This window comes from Rhinoraja longicauda, chromosome 9, assembly GCF_053455715.1.
Source record: "Rhinoraja longicauda isolate Sanriku21f chromosome 9, sRhiLon1.1, whole genome shotgun sequence".
NCBI classification, from domain to species: Eukaryota; Metazoa; Chordata; class Chondrichthyes; order Rajiformes; family Arhynchobatidae; genus Rhinoraja; species Rhinoraja longicauda.
The window spans coordinates 52,884,038-52,893,687 of record NC_135961.1 but is presented as its reverse complement, the minus strand read 5'-3'; positions in this window follow the sequence as shown (position 1 = coordinate 52,893,687).

Sequence of the window (9,650 nt, the reverse complement as noted above, 5' to 3'; positions counted from 1 at the left end):
GAGGGTGGTGAATCTGTGGAGCTCATTGCCACAGAAGGCTGTGGAGGCCGGCAATGGATATTTTTAGAGCAGAGATAGATAGATTCTTGATTAGTCCGAGTGTGAGGAGTCATGGGAAGAAGGCAGGAGAATGGGGTTAGGAGGGGGAGTTAGATCAGCCATGATTGAATGGCATAGTAGACTTGATGGGCTGAATGGCCTAATTCTGCTCCCATCATTTATGAACATGAACTTAGGGGAAACACCCTATGTCTACACTGTCAAATCCTCTCCAACGTTTGTACATTGCAGTGAGGTTGCCTCTCATTCTTCTAAACTAAAGAAGAAAGGCTTCCATAAATGCAGCCTGACCTCCGAATGTTTCCAGCAGTTTTTCTTTTTATTTCAGATTTCCAGCAGCTGCAGCTTTGTTTTATTTTTCAATCTCAAAAAGGCATATCTTTTTATAAAATGGACATTCCGCCCATGTGGGACAGATCCCACTTCCCATTCATGGCCCGGAGACCTGCAGATCACAGTACATCCATGGCGAAGGCCATTATGAGAAAATTAGGAAGAAACTATGAGTCCAAGTTACACCTCTGGCTCTATCCGTGAGCCTTGAGACGCACCTAGATCACTGAGTTCTCAACAGTTTGGGAGTCTCCACAATGATCTGTTTTGATGTGAATATGCCTGATGAAACCCTCCACGAATTAGCCAACTGGAGATTGTATTTCTAACTTAATGTGACCAATAAAATGGAAGCTTTGATGAGGAGATGTTTTTCTTGGATTTAGAGGTAACAGTTCCCAGGCTCCTGCAACTTCATCCTGGTGGTAGCAGCAAGATGAGAATGTGGCCAAGGTGATGTGGGTCTTTGATGATTATTACCTGCGTTCTTGAGGCAGCGCTTCTTTTAGATCTCTTTGATAGTGGGGCGATCAATACTCTTGACGGACTGGGCAATGTCCACCACTTTCAGCAGCCTTCTTCATTTGTTCCAGTCAGTTTGGATTTCCAGTGAGGACATTTCCAATTTCCAGAATTTCCCACATGAATTTTCCAATTACCATCAGGTGTGGTTCAGGAAAATACTTCTCCCATTTCTCCTTGTATATGCACATACTTGGCCAATAAACTTATTCATTAATTCATTTTAGTTTTGTGTTAGTTTTTGAGATACAGCTGAAAACAGGCTCTTCGGCCCATCAAGTCCATGCTAACCATCGATCACCCCTTCACACTACTTCTACGTTATCCCACTTTCACATCCTACACGGTAGGGGCAATTTACAGAAGCCAATTAATCTACAAACCTGCACGTCTTTGAAATGTGGGAGGAAACCAGAGCACCTGGAGAAAATCCATGCAGTCACAGGGCAACTTACAAACTCTGCACAGACAGCACCCAAGGTCAGGATCGATCCCAGGTATCTAGCACCGTGAGGCAGCCGCTTAAACTGTGCCACTGTGCTGCTCCCATTGAAATATTGTCACATTTTGGATGAATTAACCCACTAATCCTGAAAGTTGCCTGAAAGTGTTCCCTTCTTGTGTGCAGGACAAATACATTTCTAATTTTCCTGCATAATGACTGGTGATTTTGTTGTCTGAGTCAAGAAACCAGTGTGTGAAAAGGTGATGCATAATTTGATGCGTTCTGCAGTAATTAGAATGAATGTGTGTTCTGTACAGCGGATGATGTCACGATGAACTAAATTACAACTTATCGCGCCATTCACTGTTACATTACACGCCACCTGGGGTTGTCCAGAACTTCCTACTTTTTCCAAGAGAAATTTGTTTTATTCATCTACAACATTTAATGTCTATCCGTAGCGGTCCTTGTTTGGGATGTTGAGTCACCTCTTGAGCTGTGGTCGTGGGATGTTGGAATAATTGATTAGTAAGGGTGCCAGGGGTAATGGGGAGAAAGCAGGAGAATGGGGTTGAGAGGGAAAGATAGATCAGCCATGATTGAATGGCAGAGTTGGCTTGGTGGGACGAATGGCTTAATTCTGCTCCTATTGCTTATGTACTTAATGATAGGAATGTAAAATGTTACAGGGAGAAAGGCATGAGAATGGGGTTGAGAGGGAAAAATTGATCAGCCATGATTGAATGGCGGAGTAGAGTCGATGGGCTGAATGGCCTAATTCTGTTCCTATGTCTTGTGAGCTTGTGAATAATACATCAGGATGGCATGAGACTGTGAGGGGAACCTGTAGGTGATGGTGCTCCCCATTCTGGCCAGTTAAGCCTTCAGTTGATGGTTGTAGATGTTGGGAGACACAGAGTGATGGTGATGCATCTTGAATGCCTTGCGTGATATGAATGCAACGTCACTTATCAGCCCATGTTTGAATGGTGTCAAACATTTGCAAAGAGAGGTACAGCCCTTCAAGTCCGTGCCAACTATGAAGCTGGAAATACACGATGCTGGAATCTTGAGCAAAAAGTAAAATACTTGAAGAGCTCAAAAGGTGGAGCGAAATGGCCAGATGATGTTTTGAGTAGGGACCCTTCTTCAAACTACTCCAGTACTTTTTTTTAAATCCAACCACCAAGCACCCATTTTTTTTAACAGTAAATCAACATTAATCTCATTTTCGTATTCTCCGCATATTTCCATCAACTCATCGCAATAACTTGACCAAACTTATTCAGCTTACCCTTACTTCATAATTATTCGGGAACGAAAGAGACCATTCTTCGCCTGCTCTTCGATTATGCGGTCTAATTAACCCCTCCTCCCACTCTTTCCCCATCGCCCACAAATCTCACATATTTATACAATTTCCCTTTGAAAGTTTCCTTTGAAACGACTACCATCACCTCTTTAGACACCACACATCACTTTCTGTGTAAGGATGTTTCTATCTCCCTCTGCTCTGCTTCTTTTGCCAATTGTTTTGTGTTGTCTGTCACTGACCCTTCTGCTGCTGGTAGCTCTTTCACCATAATCACTATTAAAAAAATCCTTCATATGCCTCCCCTCAAGCTTCTCTGAGAGGAACTAAACTGAACAACTCCAGTCTGAGTGAGAACGCTTTTGTTAAGCTATCCCTTAGTCTTCTCTGGTCCAAGAATAAACCATCCGTGTAACTAGAGTCTCTCAACCCTAGGGGTTTTATGGTAAATCTCCTCTCTGCCCTTTCTAAGATGTTGGCATCTTTCCAAAATCATGGCAGTTAAAATTGGACCCAATACTCCAGCTGGAACCTGACCTGTGACTTCCCATTTTGTGAGGCTGGAACGCGAGCCAGATTCCTGTGGTTGGTAGTGAACTACCTACTGGTGCCTGTAGATGGAGCCCAAGGGATGCTCATGTCAAATGAAGATAGGCACAAAAAGCTGGAGTAACTCAGTGGTACAGGCAGCATCTGTGGAGAGAAGCAATGGGTGACGTTTCAGGTTGAGACCCTTCTTCCTGTCTGGTTTATTTGGGCTCTGAGAGCTGAGTGGTAGGTTGTAGGTTGAGACCCTTCTTCCTGTCTGAAGAAGGGTCTTGACCCGAAATGTCACCCATTGCTTCTCTCCACAGATGCTGCCTATCCCACTGAGTTACTCCAGCTTTTTGTGTCTATCTTCGGTTTAAATCAGCATCTGCAGTTCCTTCCTACACTTCATGTCAAATGAAGGTGGCATTGCATTAAAGTCAAACATTTGGAAATAAAGAGAATGGTTAAGAGTGTTTTGGAAGGAACTGCAGATGCTGGTTTGCCCCAAAGATAGACACAAAATGTTGGAGTAACTGGAGTAACTCAGCGGGGCAGAATGGTCTCAACCCGAAATGTCACCCATCCCTTCTCTCCAGAGATGCTGCCTGTCCCGCTGAGTTACTCCAGCATTTTGTGTCTATTTTTGGTCAAGAGTATTTTAATGTCATATATCCTAAACAGAACAATGAAATTCTCACTTGCAGCAGCACAGCAGAATTTGCAAACATCACACTCTGTAAACAATACAATAAATAAAAAGTTAGGTATACATATATATATTTGGTTTATGTGTGTATATACACATATACATACACACATAAACCAAACAAACAAACAATAACAGTGCAAAAAAACAAAACCGATGCCCCCAAGTCTATGTAGTTCAGAGCTCATTTGGAGAGCTGTGGAGAGTGTGATGGCTGTTGGGATGAAACTGTTCCTGAACCACCTACATGTTACAATTTTCAGGCTCCTATATCTTCTTCCTGATGGCAGGGGTGAAATGTGTGTGCGTGGTCTTAAGGTGGCACAGTCAAGCCCTGGTTTATTTGGGGTCTGAGAGCTGGGTGGTAGGTTGTGCCAGAGAACAGGAAGTATTGGCTGTGTGTCAAGAGACAGTGGGGTTTGGGACCACCTTGTTGCGATCCAGAGGAGATGTTTAGGTGCAGAACATAAATGCGATAAGTTTAAGCTTGGAAAATGTGCTTGGACTGGGAGCCACTGTATCCAAGCTCAAGAAGCAAGATGGAATAAGTAAAGTAATCTCGAATTCCACACCACCGCATACTTTAAGTGAAAGAACCAGATTGTCTCTGAGAGTCTGCAGTGTGCTACTTAAGCTGGAGAGCTGATGAAAATGTTCCCCAGTGCAATTCTGAAGGCTTTGGCATTGGAATCATAGAATTGTACAACATAGAAATAAGCCCATCGGCCCACCTTATCCATGCCGACCATGCTGCCTATTTATAAATAGTTTACATCTATCCAGGGAGGTGACAATGGTGTGGCTCAGCCTGTTCTCTGAGAGGTGGCACATCCCACATCGTGGTGCTCCTATGATAGGGGACTGGAGTATTAATAGATCCTAATCCCATTTGTCTACAATAAGTTTGCATCCTTCAATGCCTTTCCTATCCATGTGCCTGTACAAATGCCCCATGTCAGCTGTGGAATAACAGGCTAGTTCTCTCTTTAGACTTTAGAGTTTAGAGATACAGCTTGGAAACAGGCCCTTCGGCCCACCAAGTCTGTGCCGGCAAGCGATCACCCTGTACACTAGCACTATCCTATGCACTGAGGACAATTTACAATTTTACCGGCCAATTAACCTACAAACCTGCTCGTCTTTGGGGTGTGGGAGGGAACCGGAGCACCCGGAGAAAACCCATGCAGTCACAGGGTGAACATACAAACTCATACTGACAGCACCTGTAGTTAGGATTGAACCTAAGTCTCTGGCGCTGTAAGGCAGCAACACTACCACTGCCCCACTGTGCCACTCACTTTGCCGCCCTCTCATGTCTAACATAAACAACATGAGATTTAAGCCTCACTCCCGAAATCTGAGCATAAAGCGCTTTTGCTATGGGGAGAGATGGGATATGTTGGAGATACAAGAGACTGCAGATGCAGGAATCTTAAGCAAAATGCAGAGTGCTGGAGGAACTCAACAGATCACCTCTGTGGAGGGAATGGACAGGAAGCTTTTTGGGTCAGGACCCTCCTTTAGACATCCTGTCCATTTCCTCCAAAGAAGCCGCCTGATCCACTGAGTTCTTCGAGCATGTTGTGTTTTGTACAGGTTGAGCTTGTTTTCCCTAGAACAATGGAGGATGGATGGTGGGTGTAGGAATGAACTGCAGATGCTGGTTTAAATCGAAGACAGACTCCTTCGATTTGAAGAAGAGTCTCGACCCGAAACGTCACTGATCCCTTCTCTCCAGAGATGCTGCCTGTCCCGCTGAGTTACTCCAGCATGTTGTGTCTATCGAAGTCGGACAGTGACCTGATAAAGGTATAGAACATTCTGAGAGGCAGAGACAAGGCAGATGGCCAGAATCTTTTTCCCTTGGCAGGGGTATCAAATATAAGAGGGGATTGGTACAAGATGAGAGGAAGGAGTTTCTAAGGGAATTTGATGGAAACGTTTTTTTACATAGAGAGTGGTTGATAACTGGATCTGCTGACAGAGGAGGAGGTGAAATCAAATACAGTCACTCTGTTTAAGAGGCAATTACACAGGCACTTGATTGAAATTGATGCAGCATGGATAGGATACAGCATGGCAACAGGCCCTTCAACCCACCTAGTCTACGCTGACCTTTCCATATTAATTCTATGTTATCCTACTTTTGCATCCTTACACACACTAAGGGCAAGTTACAGAGCCCAATTAATATCAGATTATTATATGAATGGTGTCAGATTCGGAAAAGGAGAAGTGCACCTAGACCTGGGTGTTCTTGTACATCAGTAAGTAAGCATGCAGGTACAGCAGGCAGTGAAAGTAAGCATGATGGTACAGCAGGCAGTGAAGAAAGCAAATGGCATGTTGGCCTTCGTAGAGAGAGGATTTGGGGGGAGGAGCAAGGAGATCCTACTGCAGTTGTACGGGGCCCTGGTGAGACCACACCTCGAGTATTGTGTGCAGTTTTGGTCTCCTAATTTGAGGAAGGACATTCCTGCTATTGAGGGCGTGCCGCGTAGGCTTACAGGTTAATTCCCGGGATGGTGGGACTGACATATGATGAAAGAATGGATCGACTGGTCTTATATTCGCTGGAATTTAGAAAGATGAGAGGGGATCTTATAGAAACATATAAAATTCTTAAGGGATTGGACAGGCTAGATGCAGGAAAAATGTTCCCGATGTTGGGGAGTCCAGAACTATGGGTCACAGTTTAGGAATAAGGACTGGTTCTCTGGATCTCTGGAGAGAAGGGATGGGTGACGTTTCGGGTCGAGACCCTTCTTCAAATCGAAGGAGTCTGTCTTCGATTTAAACCAGTCATTTAGGACTGAGATAAGGAAAACCTTTTTCACCCAGAGAGTTGTGAATCTGTGGAATTCTCTGCCAAGGAAGGCAGTGGAGGTCAATTCACTGGATGTATTCAAGAGAGTTGGATATAGCTCTTAGGGCTAATGGAATCAAAGGATATGGGGAGAAAGCAGGAACGTGGTATTGATTTTGGATGACCAGCCATGATCATATTGAATGGCGGTGCTGGCTTGAAGGGCCAAATGGCCTATTCCTGCACCTATTTTCTATGATTCCAATCCACAAACTCACACATTTTGGGATGTGGGAGGAAACTTCAGCACCTGGGGGAAACCCACACAGTCACAGGGAGAACATGCAAATTCCACACAGACAGCAGCCGAGGTCATGATCGAACCCCAGTCTCTGGTGGTGTGAGGCAGCAGCTCTACCAGCTGCACCTCCTGTGCTGCCCACTTAAACGGTAAGGTATTGGTAATAGTTTATTATTGTCACATGCACCAAGATACAGCGGAAAGATTTATATAGAAGCATTGGGTCATGCTGCGGGCAAATGGGATTCGTGTAGTTGGGCAAAAGTTTGGCGTTGATGTGGTGGGCCCATTTCTGTGCTGTGCCATTCTATGACTCCAGACTAATACACTGGTCCTCTACTGGGGGCACACAAAGTTGTTGGAGGTGTCACCTCTCAGAGTCACCGACCCATAGCCCTGGCATTTTCCCACAACGATGTAAAAGACTTACAAGCAAGAACAGCTGGCCCTCATTCCAGTTTAAGAGAACCAGATAATCTAGCCATTATCGCTAGCATTGAAGGGTCCCAGCACAAAACGTCACATATTCATGTTCTCCACAGATGCTGTTTGACTGCTAAATTAAATGGATTAAAGGCAGATAAATCCCCAGGACCAGATAGGCTGCATCCCAGAGTGCTTAAGGAAGTAGCCTCAGAAATAGTGGATGCATTAGTGATAATTTTTCAAAACTCTTTAGATTCTGGAGTAGTTCCTGAGGACTGGAGGGTAGCTAATGTAACCCCACTTTTTAAAAAGGGAGGGAGAGAGAAAACGGGGAATTATAGACCAGTTAGCCTAACATCGGTAGTGGGGAAAATGCTAGAGTCGGTTATTAAAGATGTGATAGCATTACATTTGGAAAGTGGTGAAATAATTGGACAAAGTCAGCATGGATTTACCAAAGGCAAATCATGTCTGACGAATCTTATAGAATTTTTCGAGGATGTAACTAGTAGAGTGGATAAGGGAGAACCAGTCGATGTGTTATATCTGGACTTTCAGAAGGCCTTCGACAAGGTCCCACATAGGAGATTGGTGTACAAACTTAAAGCACACGGTATTGAGGGTTCAGTGTTGAGGTGGATAGAAAATTGGTTGGCGGACAGGAAGCAAAGAGTAGGAATAAACGGGTCCTTTTCGGAATGGCAGGCAGTGACTAGTGGGGTACCGCAAGGCTCAGTGCTGGGACCCCAGTTATTTACAGTGTATATTAATGATTTGGACGAGGGAATTGAATGCAACATCTCTAAGTTTGCGGATGACACGAAGCTGGGTGGCAGTGTTAGCTGCGAGGAGGATGCTAGGAGGCTGCAGAGTGACTTGGATAGATTAGGCGAGTGGGCAAATGCATGGCAGATGCAATATAATGTGGATAAATGTGAGGTTATCCACTTTGGCGGCAAGAACAGGAAAACAGAGTATTACCTGAATGGTGACCGATTGGGATAAGGGGAGATGCAACGTGACCTGGGTGTCATGGTGCACCAGTCATTGAAAGCAAGCATGCAGGTGCAGCAGGCAGTGAAGAAAGCGAATGGTATGTTGGCATTCATAGCAAGAGGATTTGAGTTTAGGAGCAGGGAGGTTCTGCTGCAGTTGTACAGGGCCTTGGTGAGACCGCACCTGGAGTACTATGTGCAGTTTTGGTCTCCTAACCTGAGGAAAGACGTTCTTGCCTTAGAGGGAGTACAGAGAAGGTTCACCAAATTGATCCCTGGGATGGCGGGACTTACATATGAGGAAAGACTAGATAGACTGGGTTTGTACTCGCTGGAATTTAGAAGACTGAGGGGGGATCTTATAGAAACATATAAAATTTTTAAGGGGTTGGAGAGGCTAGATGCGGGAAGATTGTTCCCGATGTTGGGGGAGTCCAGAACCAGGGGTCACAGCTTAAGGATAAGGGGGAAGTCTTTTAGGACCGAGATGAGAAAACATTTCTTCACACAGAGAGTGGTGAGTCTGTGGAATTCTCTGCCACAGAAGGTAGTTGAGGCCAGTTCATTGGCTATATTTAAGAGGGAGTTAGATGTGGCCCTTTTTGCTAAAGGGATCAGGGGGTATGGAGAGAAGGCAGGTACAGGCTACTGAGCTGAATGATCAGCGATGATCATATTGAATGGCGGTGCAGGCTCGAAGGGCCGAATGGCCTACTCCTGCACCTATTTTCTATGTTTCTATGTTTCTATGTTTACTCCAGCACGTCGTGTCTTTTTTTTTTGTAAACCAGCACCTGCAGTTCCTTGTGCTAGATCACACCAGTGGTGCTGGAATTGGCTGCCATATTTCCAACATTGTAATAGTGACGCATTTAAAAATAATTCCTAGGCTGCAAAACAAACTCAAGTTCTGAAGGTGATGTGAATGTTGCTAAATATATAGTGAATGTTTCTTCCACAGCAGATTATTTCTGGACCTGTTCCTATTTCCACTTTTCCAATTTCACTGCTAATATCCTTTTGTGTTCTGCAGGCAATCTCCCCAAAGAATAATCTTATGCTATTAATGAATAGAATAGAATAGAATTTGATATATGCCATTGCCGTATTGCCAAATTTTAAGCATGGGTGAATTTAATGGAAGCTTCCATAATATGGAAGGATAAGAAAAACATACCAAATGGACGACCTAAATGTTCACGTTGAGAATGTA